This window comes from Dermochelys coriacea, chromosome 4 (assembly GCF_009764565.3).
Source record: "Dermochelys coriacea isolate rDerCor1 chromosome 4, rDerCor1.pri.v4, whole genome shotgun sequence".
Classification (NCBI taxonomy): domain Eukaryota; kingdom Metazoa; phylum Chordata; order Testudines; family Dermochelyidae; genus Dermochelys; species Dermochelys coriacea.
Genome location: NC_050071.1, coordinates 14,304,777 through 14,325,157, shown reverse-complemented (window position 1 = coordinate 14,325,157; position 20,381 = coordinate 14,304,777).

Below are 20,381 nucleotides of genomic sequence, written 5' to 3'. Positions count from 1 at the left end.
ACTTAGCAAGACTGAAAAGAAAATTATATTTATTTAGATTTTTTAAACAGCCAGGGTTTGATCATCACCCCCGACAGAGTGTAGAGGAGGAGTGTGCATATTGCACTGAGGTGGGAAGGCTCTTGTGCTCTCAGCTAGCACAGTGAAGTTCACGCTGTGATTTACAGGTACAGGTAAGACACAGCAATGGAAAATCAGGCATGGTGAATATTACTATTACCTCTGTTACACTAGTCACCAAGAGGCCCCAGCTGAGACAGGGGCCCTATTGTGCTAGGCACCACACAAACACATTTTAAGAGACAACTGCTGCCCTGAAGAGCTTGTCATGTAAATAGAAAAAGGGTAGGAGGAGAAACAGAAGCACCGAGAGGTGAAATGATTTGCTCAAAGGTCACACCGCCGACCAATGGCATAGCCAGGAATAGAACTCTGGTTGCCCAAGTTCTAGTCCAGGGCTCTATCCATTGCCTCTGTGAATACAAAAAAGAGGTGTGGCTCAGGTAAAATCTCCTGAGTCACCTATTGCCCTGAGGTGTGCACACATTTTACATCTGTCTCCACACATACAGATTTTGGCAGCACAACAGACTGCAAACAGAATGAATGTCAGGTCTGGCCTCTGTGCAACAGTCAGCCAAGGCAAGCTATGGAAAAGGATGGATACCAGGGTCATGGTGTGTGTCTGTTGGGGCAGGTTTGAAGGAATGTCACACACATACACAGGACAAGTGGAACAGCAGCATCGTATTGAAAACGGTCACTTTGCAGAGGGCTGCGATGCAATCTTTTCCTCTGCATGACTTGATCATGTTATGTTGTTTACATCATAGCAGAGCACACGGGCCACTAGTCTGAGCAACTGGGCAAAATCCTAATTCACAGAAAAAGAGGTCTTTGTGCTACCACGTGCCTGGAATCAGCATCCTGGAGATGCACAGATTGAATCAGCAGCCACCATTTCAGGGTGATCACCCCAATGACTAGGGGTGATCCCACTAATTAAAAAGAAGCAGACTGGTTAGGAATAAAAATAGAACATTCTTGTCTGTGTGGGGAGGAGGCCCACGGAAAGGTCGACAGGGCCATTTTAAATAGATGACACTGTACTTAGCATAAGAAGCAAAGCACTGCAGCAAGGCAATGGCTTGTAACCCATCTCTCTTCAGAGCCTGTGCCCATCCTTTCAAAAATTAAGGAAATTAGTTAGGGAAGTGGATTGGATTGAAGAATTTATGGATCTAAAGGTAGAGGAGGCCTGGGATTACTTTAAATCAAAGCTGCAGAAGCTATCGGAAGCCTGTATCCCAAGAAAGGGGAAAAAATTCATAGGCAGGAGTTGTAGACCAAGCTGGATGAGCAAGCAACTTAGAGAGGTGATGAAGAAGAAGCAGAAAGCATACAGGGAGTGGAAGATGGGAGGGATCAGCAAGGAAAGCTATCTTATTGAGGTCAGAACATGTAGGGATAAAGTGAGACAGGTTAAAAGTCAAGTCGAGTTGGACCTTGCAAAGGGAATTAAAACCAATAGTAAAAGGTTCTATAGCCATATAAATAAGAAGAAAACTAAGAAAGAAGAAGTGGGGCTGCTAAACACTGAAGATGGAGTGGAGGTTAAAGATAATCTAGGCATGGCCCAATATTTAAACAAATACTTTGCCTCAGTCTTTAATAAGGCTAAAGAAGATCTTAGGGATAATGGTAGCATGACAAATGGGAATGAGGATATGGAGGTAAATATTACCATATCTGAGGTAGAAGCGAAACTCAAACAGCTTAATGGGACTAAATCAGGGGGCCCAGATAATCTTCATCCAAGCATATTAAAGGAATTGGCACCTGAAATTGCAAGCCCATTAGCAAGAATTTTTAATGAATCTGTAAACTCAGGAGTAGTACCGAATGATTGGAGAATTGCTAATATAGTTCCTATTTTTAAGAAAGGAAAAAAAAGTGATCCGGGTAACTACAGGCCAGTTAGTTTGACATCTGTAGTATGCAAGGTCCTGGAAAAAATTTTGAAGGAGAAATTAGTTAAGGACATTGAAGTCAATGGTAAATGGGACAAAATACAACATGGTTTTACAAAAGATAGATCGTGCCAAACCAATCTGATCTCCTTTTTTGAAAAAGTAACAGATTTTTTGATAAAGGAAACACAGTGGATCTAATTTACCTAGATTTCAATAAGACGTTTGATACCGTGCCACATGGGGAATTATTAGGTAAATTGGAAAAGATGGGGATCAATATGAACATCAAAAGGTGGATAAGGAATTGGTTAAAGGGGAGACTGCAACGGGTCCTACTGAAAGGCGAACTGTCAGGCTGGAGGGAGGTTACCAGTGGAGTTCCTCAGGGATCGGTTTTGGGACCAATCTTATTTAATCTTTTTATTACTGACCTTGGCACTAAAAGTGGGAGTGTGCTCATAAAGTTTGCAGATGATACAAAGCTGGGAGGTATTGCCAATTCAGAGAAGGATCGGGATATTATACAGGAGGATCTGGATGACCTTGTAAACTGGAGTAATTGTAATAGGATGAAATTTAATAATGAGAAGTGTAAGGTTATGCATTTAGGGATTAATAACAAGAATTTTAGTTATAAATTGGGGATGCATCAATTAGAAGTAATGGAAGAGGAGAAGGACCTTGGAGTATTGGTTGATCATAGGATGACTATGAGCTGCCAATGTGATATGGCTGTGAAAAAAGCTAATGCGGTTTTGGGATGCATCAGGAGAGGCATTTCCAGTAGGGATAAGGAGGTTTTAGTACCATTATACAAGGCACTGGTGAGACCTCATCTAGAATACTGTGTGCAGTTCTGGTCTCCCATGTTTAAAAAGGATGAATTCAAACTGGAGCAGGTACAGAGAAGGGCTACTAGGATGATCCGAGGAATGGAAAACTTGTCTTATAAAAGGAGACTTAAGGAGCTTAGCTTGTTTAGCCTAACTAAAAGAAGGTTGAGGGGAGATATGATTGCTCTCTATAAATATATCAGAGGGATAAATACAGGAGAGGGAGAGGAATTATTTAAGCTCAGCACCAATGTGCACACAAGAACAAATGGGTATAAACTGGCCACCAGGAAGTTTACACTTGAAATTAGACGAAGGTTTCTAACCATCAGAGGAGTGAAGTTTTGGAATAGCCTTCCAAGGGAAGCAGTGGGGGCAAAAGATCTATCTGGCTTTCAGATTCTACTCAATAAGTTTATGGAGGAGATGGTATGATGGGATAATGTGATTTTTGGTAATTTAATTAATCTTTAAATATTCAGGGTAAATAGGCCTAATCTCCTGAGATTGGATATTAGATGGATGGGATCTGAGTTACCCAGGAAAGAATTTTCTGTAGTATCTGGCTGGTGACTTTTGCCCATATGCTCAGGGTTTAGCTGATCGCCATATTTGGGGTTGGGAAGGAATTTTCCTCCAGGGCAGATTGGAGAGGCCCTGGAGGTTTTTCGCCTTCCTCTGTAGCATGGGGCACAGGTCACTTGAGGGAGGATTCTCTACTCCTTGAAGTCTTTAAACCACGATTTGAGGACTTCAATAGCTCAGACATAGGTGAGGTTTTTCGTAGGAGTGGGTGGGTGAGATTCTGTGGCCTGCGTTGTGCAGGAGGTCGGACTAGATGATCAGAATGGTCCCTTCTGACCTTAGTATCTATGAATCTATGAATCCTTGGCTGTGTGCTCATTATCACACATGTTGTGCTAGCCATGTATAGGATCGTGATCAACACCCCCCACAACATGCCTTTCAAGATCCAGGAGTCTAGCATTTGTAGTATACCTCATCCACTGCATCCAATGTTCCAGCAACAACTATGTGGGTGAAACCAGACAATCCCTACGCTCTCGAATAAACTCACACAGAAAAATGATGAAAGACAGAAACACCCTATCACCCAGGGGAAAATGATTTTCACAAAAAAATCACTCCATAGCTGACCTCTCAGTCCTCATCCTCAAAGGAAATCTGCAGAACACCTTCCAAAGATGAGCCTGGGAGCTTAAATTCATATCTTTGCTAGACACTACAAATCATGGACTCAGTAAAGACACTGATTTTATGTATCATTACAACAACCTGTAACCCACTTACCCCTCCTTTGTCTTATGACTATAGAGGTGTTAATTGCCCAGTTCATCTTAAATGGTCTCTTGCAACATGTGTTAACTCCTTATGCTTAATAATCCGTTTCCCTTGTATTTAGCTGTGACATTCTGAGTGCCTTTTGAAGAGCTCTATGGTAGTGGGAAAGCTTGTCTCTTTCACCAACAGAAGTTGGTCCAATAAAAGATATTACCTCACCCACCTTCTCATATCCTGGGACCAACACGGCTACAACAATATGTAAATATTCCACTCAGTAACATTATCGTCCCCTTCTCCTTTCAGAAACATGCATAAATGAGATGCATTAATAAAATCATAGTCCTCCTTGATACACATTGGGCCTCATTCTGGTGTGAGAAGAAAAATGATCCCTTCACCTGCACACTTGACCTGATGACCAGTCCTAATTTGATTCACACTGCCCAAAAGCTACAGTGATCAAGTGGAATATAAAACATTTTTTGTTGTCAGTTCTAATGCCATGTCAGCAGCCAGGAATGAAATGAATCAGTCCTTTTTTCAGAGAAAATTCTGAAGCTCTTGGAGAAACAGTTCTTTGACCAAAACTAGGAAGCAGCCCTCTTCATATTTCTGAACGACTGTATGTTTCAGTATTCCTCTGTGTGCACCTCTAGCAGGGGAACAACATAGGCATCTCAGTGAAGCAAAAGTCACTGAATATTTATGAGCCTGAGTTGCTTCTTGTAACTGCCAGTCCCTGTTTTATTATTAATCTCAATGCCTTTGGTCACAGGTCCTGCACTTTCTCCAAATTCAGGTTTTGATTGTTCTTTATGGCCCAGATTCAGCACAGCACATAAGCAGGTGCTTAACTTTAAGCACATACTTAATTCTAACTGAAGATAATGGAATTTAGTCTCATGCTTAACATTAACCCCCCATGCCATCAAAAAGATGTGATCTTGAAGGGGAAACATGCAACTTCACCTCCAGTCACAGGGATGCCAGATGTCACCAGGAGCCACAAAATTAATGAGAAAGATTATTCATACACTTCACAGACTGTAAATAGACCCATGTTCAAACAGTTTTATTTGCATGTTTGTTATGTTTCAGACAATATTTTGCAACTAAATGAAACCTGCAAGTTAAAATAAGTTACAGAATTCCATCAGTGGCAGAACCCACCTCCTCTGCCCTCTTCTCCACTACTGAGGGAAGTTTCAGTGGATCCGAGCAAAATTCTTTACCTGGCATTCTTAGTTTCTACTAATCTCTCTTGGTTTCTAGTTGCTACTGTCATTTTTTCTGGCCACCGTTCATTTTGGTAAGAGGACTAGTAACCCCAAGAACCAAGAGACCAAAAGACCTGTTGTTCGGTTCTAAAACCTAGTTGGCTAACTGGAACCAGTAAAAAAACATAATAATTTCAACTGGAATTTGCACTAGCACCTGGGAGACTTAGGAGATCAGGCACTGAGCTATAGCTAGCAGGAAACATCACTGCCTGAGGATTAACGATGGCTTCAACGTGTGACAGAAACATTTCTGTGCATCTTCAGAAGAGCTCCATGACCCACAGTTGAGAACCACTGTTTAGGTGGATACTACTTCAAGAAAACCCAGCTACATAAGTGTTAATAAATTCTCAATGAAGTAAGAAAAAGCTGTATTATCCCAAAGATAGCAGGAATGGGGGAAATAGTTACCCTGAGAGAAAGGCACATGGTTTTCCTTTCATTCCATTTGATTATACTGGGATAATGCCCTCTACAGAGCTGTCTATCACTCGCAAGCTCAGGTCAGAGAAACACCCTGACCCGACCAGCTGGGTGACACAAGACAGACAATGATGAATTCAGATTCAGTTGATCTTGCAAGAAAGGTCTCCGAGTGGTCCATTGAACAGCTACAAGAACACCCCATTTTTCATTTTTTTGACATGTAAGGATTTTGGAAAAGTGTATTCTTTCATGTTCAGATTGGAGTCTTCCCTACCTGGACATTTCTGATGCGAGCACTGCATAGATCACCTCCTTCTGTAACTGTCCATTTGTAGTCATGTCTTTTGACTACCACAAAATGTTAAACTACATTTGGAAATGTTCTAGCACATTTTTCCAGCACAATCAAGAACCGCTCCTACAATGTCTATTCTTCCACTGACCTGATATTTAAGAATTTATTCCATCATGGTCACTTAATCTGTTATTAGAGAATGTTGTCTGTACTTAGCTAATATGAATAGAAAATAATAAAAAAGGCACCAAGTTACAAAGTTGAGGTGCCAAATCTGATCTGGATCCAGATCCAAACTTCCCCCAAGTGTCCTTATTTGTGTCTTCTCTCGATTGTTTAGCATTCCAATTTGGGCACATCTCTAGTTATTACTATGGCTGAAGGTGTCAAGCAGCCTGTGACGAAGCAGGACCGTTCTTAATGTTTTCTCTGAATAGTGTGGGGATGCCTCAGTTTCCCCTGTGCAGTTCTTAAGTATCTAGGGGGTGGGATAAGGGTGTATGATCGTTGCAGAGCCCTAGAGGGCAGGTGTGTGCAGGGGTCTGGACAGAGAGAATGGCCAATACCCTGTTTCCTGGCAACTGATGGCCTGGACCCTTCCCCCCTGCAAGGTGAGAACTAAAGGGCTGGAGAACAAAGGAATCCGGTGCCCTCCTGGCCCGGGAAAGGGACAAAGCCCAGAGGAAGAGGGGCTGGAGAGAGTTTCAGTTTGGGGCTGGCTGGGGACATGGAGTGAAGTGCAGACGTGGTTGTCTGGCTCACTGCCCCCCCAAAATGGACCCAGCTGAGGGGTCCTGTTCTCTGCACCTACAATCTCTGTTTTAGACCATGTTCCTGTCATCTAATAAACCTTCTGTTTTACTGGCTGGCTGGCTGGCTGAGTCACGTCTGACTGTGAAGTTGGGGTGCAGGACCCTCTGGCTTCCCCAGGACCCCGCCTGGGCGGACTTGCTGTGGGAAGCGCACGGAGGGACAGAGGATGCTGAATGCTCCAAGGTCAGACCCAGGAAGGTGGAAGCTGTGTGAGCTGTGTGTCCTGCAGACAGTCTGCTCACAGAAAGGAGACTTCCCCAGAGTCCTGACTGGCTTCGTAGGGAGCAGTTCCAGAGCATCACCCAGGAACTCCGTGACACAGCCATAGGATGATTATCATTCAGCATCTGACTTCTGTGTTGATTACATCAGTGGTTCTCAGGGGTACATGTACCCCTGGGGGCACACAGAGGTCTTCCAGGAGGTACTACAACTCATCTAGATATTGGCTTAGTTTTATAACAGGATACATAAAAAGTACTAGCAAAGTCAGTACAACTAAAATTTCATACAGAATATGACTTGTTCATATTGCTCTATATACTATACACTGAAATGTAAGTACAATATTTATATTCCAATTCATTTATTTTATAATTATATTGTAAAAATGAGAAAGTCAGTAATTTCAGTAATAGTGTGCTGTGACACTTTTGTATTTTTATGTCTGACTTTGTAATCAAATAGTTTTTAAGTGAGGTGAAACTTGGGGCTACACAAGACAAATCAGACTCCTGAAAGGGATACAGTAGTCTGGAAAGGTTGAGAGCCACTGGGCTACATCACAGTGTAACCTATGCATGAGTGTGTGTTACAGGTCCCCCACTATGCTGATCTGCAGAACATATGCATTGTTACCGCTGCCAGCTACAGAGGTCTGCCCCGTTAGCTCAAACTGTAGCAGTTCATGCTGTTAGCTCTGGAGGTCCCTGGTTCAATCAGCCAAAATAACAGGTGATCAAAATAGCATATCTAGGCCAAAATAGACTGGATTAATCTACAGGCAAATGCTAGCACATATCTTTGTAAGGGACTATTGTGTGTGACAGGGATGAGCAAATCCATAGAAGTTTAGATTCAGGTTAGTCATACATTTCACCAAGCTCTTCCCAATGTTTGAGACAGAAACCTGCTAAACTGTTCTGATACCTGCAAAACTGAATGAAAACTGAGACGGATTGCTTCAGCAGCCAAGAATGCAGCTGGTTTGGGTGGGCTCTGATTTCATTGCCCAGCCACAGTGTGCAAGCTGTTACTGAGAGAAATCACTGCTGTAATCAAAAAGAAAAGGAGTACTTGTGGCACCTTAGAGACTAACAAATTTATTTGAGCATAAGCTTTCGTGAGCATCCGATGAAGTGAGCTGTAGTTCACGAAAGCTTATGCTCAAATAAATTTGTTAGTTTCTAAGGTGCCACGAGTACTCCTTTTCTTTTTGCGAATGCAGACTAACACGGCTGCTACTCTGAAACCTGCTGTAATCAACAAGTTCTTCAGCTGCCAAAATCAGTCACTCTGACTTAGAGCTGTATTTTACCTTTCCAACCACTGCTGCAGTGAGGAGTGTTTGGAGATATCCTGCCTAAAGCAAGTGGTATGTCTAATGGGGGTGAGACGAGAGCACACGTAGCCATGGCATCTACGTATTTTTGGAGAGACAACATGCGTTTCTCCTGGAGTCAATCAGTTTCTGCTGACCGGTATGGAAGAGAGAGAGGCGATGGTCCTTCCTCAGCCCAATCCATCCTTGTCTCCTCTGGGGTGTTATGATACACTGGTGATCCTAAACAACTTTCACCAACGCACTCAAGGAACAGAACTGGAATAATGGCTGCCCCTTAAGCAGATGTAAGGGCTCCTTCAACCCTCTTTCCCTTCTCCTCAATGAAGAGCCAGATATGACCTGGCCTATTCACCAAAGAAGTAGTCCTTCTAGCTCAAGACAGCAAAGTTTGGTGTATAATTAAGTCCTGATGAGCCAACAACTGACCAAAGACATTCAAATGTAAGGCTGGTCTACACTCAGAACTTACAATCGGCATAGCTAAATCCCCACTCCGAGAGACGTAGCTATACCAACCCAAGCCCTGGTATAGACAGTGCTAGGTTAACGGAAGAATTCTTCTGTTGACACAGATACCGCCTCCGAAGGAGTTGGATTAACTACAGCGACAGGAGAATCCATAGCACAGAACTCTACCAGTTGAGCTAAAGAAGCAGTTGCCAGCTGACAGCAATGGTAAGCTGTTATCCTCCAGGTAGACTAGCCACTAGCAGGAAATGCAACACATATTTTACAACCATATTATAAGTGCATACAGATTTTCTAGCTAGTTGCTCAGTCGTTCTCCCAGTTTTCACACCAGTATCTTCTGCATGATTTGCCTGTTCCTTTTCCTGTTTACACAGGTTACCAAAAAAAAAAAATCACTCTATTAACACTGGTATGAAGTCAGACAAAGATCCTGTCATTGGTGTGCACACAAAGCTTTTTTCCTTGGTTGTTGTCTAAATGCAGTTATTGCCATTCAGTTCAGTGCACCTTTCTGTCTCACTGTGCTGTGCATTATGGTTTCTTTTACTACCAAAAGTACAAAATATAGTCAAATATGGTGATTGTGATTATTCATTTGTTTATAGTGCACTTTTCACACATCACTATATTTTAAAGAATTACAAACTATGTCTACAGAGAGATCATTTTACTGCCCCCACTGCCAAAAGTCAGCCATCTCTACAACAGCACAGAGCAGCTAGTATAATAGCACCACCAACGCTATGTAACAGTTTTAGGTCAAGAAGAGAAGTAGTGAGATGGAATTTAAGTTGACAGAATATAATTATTCTCGATGTAATTTGGCCAGGACCCAGGGTTCACTCGACTGATCTAGCAAAATGGTCCACAGGATGATCCGTAATGACTGCTAGTGTTCAGAAAGCCAGAACCTCCAGCAGCACAGCGTCCACTCCACTCCCCAGAACCCTCTGGGGGCACTGGGTCAGTATGGACTCAGAGGGAATAAAGGCACATACTGAATCCCCAACGCCCCTTCGTGTAGCACTTCCAAGTCTCCACCCGAGTACTGGCCCAGTCCAACCTGCTTAGCTAATGAGATCTGACAAGATCACAACCTGAGAATAATCAAACATTCTCTGCAGTGAACAACAGCCACTCACCCTGGGTTCTCTTAAAACCTGACCAGCAGAAGAACCCTTTGTTCGAGGAGCTGATGAGATGCAAAAGACATCCTAAAGATGCAGTCACTCAAGCAGGCTTACATTTTAGAAGCTCCCAGTAAGGAATTTTGCTGGTGAAATACTGTCTATAATGAACCAAACTGTGCATCTACTCACAAATGCTACTGACTACATGACAATAATGAGAAATCAATTGCCTTATTTTGAATAACATTTGAGCATAACAGAGCCATAGGCATTTGCATCTTTTGTCACCTATGCTCAGAAAACCTTTGTTATGTATTATAAACACACAGTAAGAGACAGCCATTCCAGACAGACAGGATCAGGTTTGGAGCTAGTGTATTTTGGCTCTTTCAGCAATTCAGAGTCTAACCCCAGGGGTTTACAATCTAAGTAGATTTCAGAGTAGCAGCCGTGTTAGTCTGTATCCGCAAAAGGAAAAGGAGTACTTGTGGCACCTTAGAGACTAACAAATTTATTTGAGCATAAGCTTTCGTGAGCTACAGATGAAGTGAGCATCCGATGCATCCGATGAAGTGAGCTGTAACTCATGAAAGCTTATGCTCAAATAAATTTGTTAGAATCTAAGTAGAGAAGACAGAAAAGACATAGACAAAAAGAAGTGTTTTTATTCTTGTTTTACAGCTGGAGAACAAAGGCACAGAGGGATGAAGTGACCTGCCCAAAAATCACCTAGAAAGTCTGTGGCAGTCAGGAATGGGACCCTGCTACTGGGATTGAATCTAGTGCCTTCACTGCAGTGACTTCCTTCCCCAGGGCTTAGTAACAGAGTCAAACAGAGAAAAGCTGGAGAGAAAATATCCCCCCCAAGCCTGATTTCTGCAGTGGGAGATACCAAACCCCATAGCCAGTCTAAAAGAAAATATGGGTTAAGACTCCGCCAGCATTTTGTTCACGCCCAGCCTGCCCAGCCCTTCTTTGCAAGCCCTTATACAGGCAAGTCCCTCAGCTGGAGGCCTGGCTCTTCTTTCTCATGCTATTAATAGTCACAAAACAGGGGAATACTCAGCTCTGAACCTTTTCTGAAAGCACAACATGCCAGCATCACACAAGAGCAATCCAACCCCTCAGACTTCCTGGGAGGTAAAATTCCCCAGTCATTCGCTCTCTCTAAGCCCCCAACTAAAGACAGAAAGACATTTTCTTCAGTAACACCCTCTGTGAGGAAACAGAGATGGTAGTCAGTCGGAATAGCTCAGGCTTGGGGGTGGGAAGTCTGCTGTGCTGCATATGAGCAAGGAAAGACTAGATATCATCCTCATAAGCATATTGCTGGTCGAGCAGTTTTGCCCCTTGGGTAAGAAGCAGGGCTTTGGCAGGCTGCTGCTGGGTCCCGTGTTAGCGTAACAAATTCTTACACCCCTTGCTGCGAAAGACAGCTCATGGAACAGTCCTATAGCAGCGTTATGTAATCAGAGCCCGCCCTAGGACGTACGGCTGCTTTTCTGTGTGGTGAGCACACTGGCAGGAAGACAGCGTTCATTTCCATCGTTCGTTGCCTGACAAAGATGTCAGATCCTGTTTCTGTCTGTCGCGAATGCGGGCCAAGTAACCAGCCTCAACTTTTCTTATTCTAGTGGGGCTATAGAGTGCAAGAGACACATCAAACTGTATGGAGACTACATGGTGCAATCAGCTCTTCCGCCTAATGAGCCCTTACGTATCCTCACTACAGCTGCCACTGGGAAACTGTGCACACAGCACACTGATTCCTTGCACTACTGTCATCTGGAATTTGCTTGCACTTAGACCGTTTCATTCTCTAGCTTGCACTGTAACTCTCCCTAAGGGCCAGGTCACAGATTGGCCCTGCACTTCTACATAGGGGCAGGGGGCGGGCAAAACAGGAAGTCAAACACCCTCCACACTGCTGCATGGCTTCCCCGCAGCTGTGCACAGGTTACTTCCACCCCCTGTGCAGGTGGGGAAAGAGGGACAAGGACTCAATGTAGTTTTGTCTCCACCGCGTATCATACTGGCCAGCACAGCTGAACTAGCAAGGGAAGGGCAATAATGTACTACTGGTCAGGGACCCTAGCAGATTACTAGGACCCTCTGGACACAAGCAAAAGAATTGTGCCTCTCTGAGCGAACCCCCACTCCTCCCCTCACACAGTGCTAGTTTTTCAATGACAATCTAGCCCTTCCTGTTCATCAGTTCCAGAGTGACGGCAGGCAGTTGCTGTACTGCGGTAGTGCCTAAAAGTCCCAAACAAGGGTCAGGACCCATTGTGCTAGGCACTGTACACACACAACATGAGAATATTGAAGAACTTAGGGTCTAAATAATCACTAAATAACAAATAATCACCAGTGGTAATTAACCATAAATAAACTGAGTTGTTTTCAGAAAGTGCTGAGTACCCACTCTCTAAAAAAAATCAGACCCCCTCTAAGATGTCTCAAGTTGGGCACCAAAGCTTGAAGCACCTACAATTACTATTCACATTGGGAAAATCCTCTGTTTCTCAGACAAAAGAAATGTGAACTCAAATATAGCCCTATCTTCTTTCTACAGTAGCTATTGTGTACCTGACCTGACAGCGGTGTAACAAATACATGCAGATCAGACTAGAATTACCACAAAAATGCCATCTATATTTACTAACAGCACTGGACTGTGAAGTACAATGTTAATGAATTTACCTTGTCCTCTCACATTCCTTAAGTAAAACAGACTGTTTTGGTTGGCCAGGTGGGGTTGCTAGGTTAGAGATGTAGGTATTGGGGGCAGGCACACAGGGACTCTCTCTCTCCCAGGGCGTATGGAGCCTTAATAAATCACGGGCATGCTGTTTTCTGGCAAGCAGAGGTTGGCCACACTGTTCTGAAAGTAGCCATTGCTGACTGACTCACAGAGCAGTGTTGGCCCATGGGCCCATACCTCCTACTATTGATTTAAGTGGGAGAGAGATAGGGCCCTATGTCTGGAGAAATTGGCTCCTTTCCCCTTTTGGGCAGGGTGGGGCGGAAACCACCCTGTGTGTGGCTGACTTGCTGGATGGATAAAAAGGCTAAGTCACCCCTGATGAAGCTGTGATGGAAACTTAATCCGCTTCAACAAAAGCTGCAATCCTAAGGAACACCTCTAGCCCCTAGCATAAGAATGGGAGGATCCCTTCAAAGAACATTGTTTCTACATTAGTCTTTCGTGGTGCCTTTCTCCCTCTTCTTCCCCCTCCCCACCCTCATTTTCCCAGTTTTAGTTTGCATGGGCTATTTATAGAGACCTACCAACAATAGAGATTTACATGGAAAGCCTACGGAAACCTCTTAGCCTGGAATCATCACTGTGCAGTATCCCCGAGGAACAAACGTGTTTGAACTTGCCTCCCCAAGAGTGTTGCATTCATTGACTTGCAAGCAGGGTGAACAGTGGTAGTCATTTAACCAAGGGACAAGTGCCAGCAACTTATTTAATTGCAGACTTGGTGCCAAGAGGACCACAATACAACTATTAATAAAAGTCTGCACTACACGACTAATTCTTCTAACCTTTTGCTGTTGCCTTATAGTCAGGGCAGTGGCTGCATCCCTTCTGAACTGACACTATACAAGAAATAAGGGCAACTGCTTTTAAGCAAACATGAAATGAAGGGGGAAAAATATTTGATAATATGAAGATCCCTCTGCTTCCTTCTCTCCGAATGTTTTACATTTCTTCCTGCGTTTTAAGGCTCTCACTCTCTTGAAAGTAGAAATGTGTCTTGCTATGTATTTGCTCTTGGATATCAGCCAGAACTTTGGTCTGAATTCCAGCAGTTCATTTCCCAGTTTCTATGAGACTGCGTTTGAGAAATGTGTATCTCTTTCAGTCCACTTGCAAGATTGTTCTGCAATAAACACATAAAAATGAGTCGTCTGGCACTGGAGACCAATCTGGTTTTCTAAAACAGCCACTCACTTAAAAAATAATAATTTTAATAAAAAGAGTGAAAGGATACATTCCTAGACTTTTTTCAAGAAAAGATAAATGCATGGCTCTAGCACCATCAAAAATCTTAGAGAAGATTGTTCCAACCGTAAATATGTGCAGCTATAGACATTTGATTCCATATTTAAATTATATAGAAACATCAAGTTGCATAATTCTGAATTCCTAAAAGCAGTAGAATTATTATGTAAAGCAATGATTCAATGAGTCTACTCATAGTGCATAAAGTTAAGCATGTACAGTCTTTGCAGATTAAGGGCCTATGTTTCACTATTTACCCATCACCCCATTTGCTTGGTTTATCCACCTACTGTTACATCACACGTAGAGATTGTGAGCTCCTTGAAGCCATACTGTATTTTTATTCTGTTTGTGTACAATGCCTAGCACAATGGGGCTCTGATTCCTGAGTGAGGCCTCTGAGCACTTCAGTAATAAAAAATAAATAATACATAGAGCTGATCAAAAAACAGAGAAAAGCACCTTCCCAGGAAACTTCAAAACCTTCCACTTTGCAGGGTTCAAAATGGTCCCATTTTCAACTTTTGGCAAAAGTTTCCACAATATTTTTAATCAACATTTTTAATGAAGTGGTGCTTGGAATAGTGAATAAACATTTTTCATTTAGCAACACAAATGTTGATTAAAAACAAATAAAAAATGTCCATGAAACATCTGCAAAAAAGGGAAAGTGTTTGGAGAGGTTGACGATTTTTTGCAAAAAGTACCATTTTCAAAAACAGGCCACTTTTCACTGGAAATACTTCGTCTGAAAAAGTTCGGTCAGCTCTAACAATGACAATATTAGCCCAGTATCTGAGATTTCAGATGCTGAAGGTGTTCATCTGAACATCAATCAACAGAAGGAAAATGACTCATTGTTGACAATGGCTGTTTAGAAATTCTCTCCCTCTCAACTGGTATTGGAAACATTTGAACTGTTGGTGTAGACAGGAGAAAACTGCTTTCAGCACTGCTACAGAATGTGTGTTTGAGACCTGGTGGAACATGGAGCCACGACAGTTATCAGCCAAACACGTCACTTGTCCATCATTCTGAAAATCCCCATTCTCCAGTGAGAATAGAAAAGGGCTTTCAGGCCAGCAGATTATCTGGAGGGGGCTGTGGGAACTGAAAAATGCTGCACCTGCCTGTAAAATGGTACCAACTCAGCACAAGGCGTTTCCAGAGGAGAAAGTTAATATATGGGAGGAATGCACATAAATCCTGTTATTTCTTAATGGGATTTGGGAGCTTACTTCTCACCCAGTGCTTTGAAATGTATCCCACAGCCTGCTCTATTAATGAAATTAAGCACAGTGATTTTCTTATCAGCGGGAATCATTCTTAACGGTTACCTTTTTTTTTTTTTTTTTACATTAGTATAAAAAATGAACACTGTGCTTAGATGTTGTTTAGAATGTTAACAAGCGCTATGACCTGAGTAAGCTGGGTTCATCTCTTCCGGATTCCCTTTCCCCCCCTCCTTTAACAGCCAACCTTCATTCAGGATAAATGTAAAAAATAATTAATCTCCTTTATGGTGGGGCAGGGCTTTGGAAGAAGGGGTGGTGTAGGGACAGGGCCTGGGGCTGAGCAGGGTTTGAGCACCCCCAGGGAAAATTAGAAGCTGGCGCCTGTGGTGTGACCCCGAGAGAGAGCGAGCGTGCGCTTTTGGGTCGAGTGCTGGCTTGAAAGAGGCTTTGAACTGTGAACAAAGAAATGGTCTCCTGTTGTTTGATTCCTATTGTATTCGGGCAAACTAGCTTTTATATATTTTTTGTAAATAAACAGGATTGCATTAAAGAAATACTGTGGCCTCTAGGTGTTACCATAATACAGATCATTAATGAAAATGCAGGACAAGCTGCCAGATGGTGCAATGTGACAATGTTATACCATACCTGGGATGGATAATTAGACTGCATGAGAGTAGTAGGACAGTACACAATCAATGCAACCTCCTCCAAAAAATAAACAGGCTTATGTGCTTGTTTTTCCTGCTCAGCCTCTCCCGGCGATGTGCTGGAAGAGGCTTCTGGAAGCACCTTGTTAAAGTTCTACCACCACGCTGAAAGTAAAGCTGAGGTGACTTCCCTACCTCTGATCGAGACTCCCCTACTGTGGATACTGCTGAAGTATCCCACATCTGAAGTGGAATGTGTTGACTATGGAATGGACCAGATGACATAGGGTGCCAGGTCATATTGACAACATTTTCCCAGTAGGGAAAGAGCTCTAGTGTCCTGTACACAGTATTCCCCACCCCAGGCCTGTCCCTTCTCACAATGGCACCGGCTGAACAATTCCCCATTGTATCACCACACACAAGCTATTTACCAGGAACAAAGTGAAAACATTCCCAGCAAGGGCACGTCACGGGAGTTGGTTTGCCAGGTGGTGCCGCTTCCCTCCTTGTGCTGCTTGTGTTGAAATGGGCACACAAATGAAGAGATGCCCCAGCCCCTACCTATACCACATACACCCTGTGGCCCACACAGTTTATCGCAAGCTAGGGAAGAAGTTCTAGTGGAAGACCCCTAACACTTCACTGATTGGGGGTGGGGACGAATGTTTCATAGCACTTAGCAACTCCTGATTAATTAGCAGGGTTTTGATAGGCCTCCCTCAAAGGGTTCGGTCCAGATCTCTTCTGCCTGAAGAATGGTGACCACAAGGAAAAATGGAGGGTCTTAAAGTCTCGGCCAGGGACAAAGGGGACCTTGGGGGTTGGAGAAGAGGGAAACCCAGATGTGTGAGTTCAGAGGAGTATGTTAGAAAGCAAAGGTGAAGCATATTTAGTGCACTGGCAGAGGCAGCCTTCGGCCCATGCTACCCACGCCCAGCCAGGCGCACTACCCACATCACCAGCAGTAGTACCGCAGGCCTGGTTCCCGTGGAGGACAGAGCTTAGCTGAACTCCACACGTCTTATTTCACATAGCTGTCGCCCAAGCAGCAGCCGTCCCACCTGGGGTTTTAATCTCCTCCCATCATACAAACCAGACAGGGTTGGGCTTGGACAGTAACTGGATGGCAGGCGAATCGGAAGCACTGTGGGGTTTGCAAGAGGTGGAAAATCTTTCCTTTAAGTCAGCACTGAAGCCAGTGCCCTGGGCTGGTGTCAGTGGGCACTGGGCAGCTAGAGGGTGCTGCGATTTAGGTGAAGAGGAACACCAAATTCCACCTCATGTCATTCCATTCTGCTGCCTAGGTTCCGGCCCAAGACAAGCTGTCAGTCACTAGCTGTTCCATTGCTGGTTGCATGGTCCTGCCCTATTAAACAGTTGCCATCTTCCACCCAGGAGATTCCGCAGTTCACATGGGGAGGGAAATAATGCTTCTATACACAGTCTGAAAAAGCACACTGAGATTCTTCAGGATAGTGGCAGAGCTGCCATTAGTTTCCATCATGCAGGATCGAGCCCTAAATCTCTCCTCTCCCCTCCTCGAAGGACATGGAGTTATAAAAGGTAAGCCATTTGCCTCCGATGAAGTGAGCTGTAGCTCACGAAAGTTTATGCTCTAATAAATTTGTTAGTCTCTAAGGTGCCACAAGTACTGCTTTTCTTTTTGCGAATACAGACTAACACGGCTGCTACTCTGAAACCTGCCATTTGCCTTTGTGATTGTACTGAAGGATTTCTGCTCTACAATGTACTGGACTCAGGGGCTCTTTGCTGCCACCAAATGGTGATTTACCCAAAGCTTTGGAGAATATGAAACTGAAGAGCTGCAGCAGCAAAATCTTTATAGCTCACTAATGCATTCAGACCAAGGATTCCAGGCTATTTTTTCTGATCATCAGGTTTTAGCTCATTCTTTAGGATTATTTTCTTCTTTGATAATCAGCAGATCTGAAACCCCCACAAGGTTTGGACAGTTCAGATGCATGTTCCACAGTGTTAGGTCTGATCCAAAATCCCAAAGACAAACAGCTCTAAAATCTGAGTTCAGATTATCTCAGCCCCAGCTCTAGTTTTTAATTAATGCATTGTTTTCTATTGGCCTCCTCCGATACCTTGTGCTTCTTGGGGTGAGCTCCCTGCAAGGGCAGGAGAGTTTTAGAGATTGACAGAGTCCTCCCTAAAAAACTGTCAGTTCTACACAAACTCTTATTTTGGGTCTCACTGGGGCATATTTTATACAAACCTATTCTCCAACACACTCTCCAGGATCAGCTTAAATCCGAAATCTGGAATATGTTCAGTACACTACAGAAAGGTTTAGTCACTGCAGGTGTGCCCCTCATGGCTGGGCATAGCATTGCAGCTCTTTCCTCTCCAGCGCCCTTGGCCAATATTCACTCCATTCCTGCATTGGTCTGCTTCTTCCCGTGACCCAGCCCTCTGGCCAAATCATGTTTTATTTCCACCCCTTTCATGGTAACAGAAAGTCCAACAAAGACTCTAATGTCGTTGCATATAGCCCTTGGCCCTAACTCTTGGCCCCATGGGCCTTACTCACGGTTTTAAAATCATCCTTATCCCCTTTTGTCTGGGGGCTTCACCTCACCTTCCTAGTGGCTGGCAGAGAAACCCAGGGCCTCCCACTACCCTGGATTGCAGTCTAAGCCAGGCCAAGCAAGTAAGGTCTGCTCCATCAGACACCTTGGTGCTGCCTCCCTGGACTACTTCCAACTATTAGCCTTTCTTCAGGGCTTTCCCTCAGCTCGTTCCCGGGCACTCTGTAATGAGCAGTGCCTCCTAGGGCTTCTCCCTGGAAATCTGGGGCCTACCTTTATGTTAGGGTCAAACACAGGAACTTGTTCCAGTCTTGTTTCTTCCAAGCGTCTTCTCTCCCTAGATTTCTTCCTCATCCTGCAGCAACCTTCTTGTTCTCCAGTGGTCTCTCCACCGCCAAGAGGCTGACTGCAGGGTTCTTCTCTTGCCCTGCAGATCCCTTCTCCTCCAGACATCCTCTCTTTATAGCATCGCTCACTGATGCCCAGTTCCTCCTCAGTCTATGCCATCCTCCAGACATGACCAGGTGCATTAATTGAGCTCTCCAGTTCCAGTGGACTCTTTCCGAGCCAGTATGGAGGCAATACCCCATTGATACACCTTTCTATAGACATGTATGTCTGGTAGACCCTCTGTGACTCCTGAGTCCAAGTCAGGACTTAGGCAGAGCCTGTGTAGTGACATAAGGCAGCGCAGGCTGTGTTTAATATTAGAGCTGGAGAGGGGTCCTGTCTGAGTCCAGTAACCTGAATATAGAACATCCCTGACGTCCATTACAGCTGAATCCCACCTTCTCTCTGCTCTGAGACACACCACTAAGTGCGTGACCTACTGCAGAGGTGACATGAAGCCAAATGACTGAACAGGAAGCAAAAAAGGGCTCAGATTAAGCCCCCCCAGATCCAAATGCTCCTGAGCTGAGTGGAAGTTTAATTTCGCAGCGAGAGGCTGTCTTCAATAGCAAGGTAGCTCTAAGTATGGCTACTGAGCTGGAGAGAAGCACTGGAAGTCCCTCGTCTCTCAATCTGGAGGAGCTATTTTTCTGAGGACTCATCTTAACAAATTTACCCTCAAGAAAGGCACCTCTGTGATTTGTGTCTGGAGCGGAGGCGCTCTGGATTCACCTGTTTTTTGTTAATAAGGGAAGTTGAGATATTCCTAATGGCTCAGAGAGGGAAACATTTGTCATGACAAATTGCAGATGGATTATCTGCACCATCGGGCAACCTGTCTCCCGGCTCAAAAGCTCCAGCTGCCTCTGTCTGTGGTGCATCGGCACCCCAGGGAGCAAGCGCTCACGTCAGTCAGTCAGCAAGGAAGCACTGTGTCCGCAAGTGCTAATTCAGCGCAGTGGAAGCAAACAGAAGTCTTTTTGTGGAATGGGGGGATTGGCAGCCTAATGGAAGTGTCTGACAATAGAGGCCTTTTCACTATGCAATTCTGTTCCTTTGAGAGAAGATAGGAGATCCTGTCCCCAAAGCTGGCATCAGAAATCTCTAGTAATGTCCCACTCAGAGCCCTCGGAAAGAGGGGAACGTTCAGCGGGGACTCTTCCTACACAGCACCAAAACCTTTCTTTTCCCTCTGCCCTGTAAGTAAATGTCTGTCTCATTCCCATTTTCTAGTGATCTGGGCAATTCCTGGTCCTTAGGGCTAGATTAGGGCACGCCCCTTTCATATGGCAATGCCGTGAAGCCAACTAGCGTATTTCATTCTATATTTAAGCTGTGTGTGGATTTAGTGCTGGTGGAAGGTGCCAAATTGATCACCCTGCAAAATGTGGTCCTCTGCTCATCAACAGAAGAAGCACGTCTTCCCTCACGTGCTTCAACACAGAC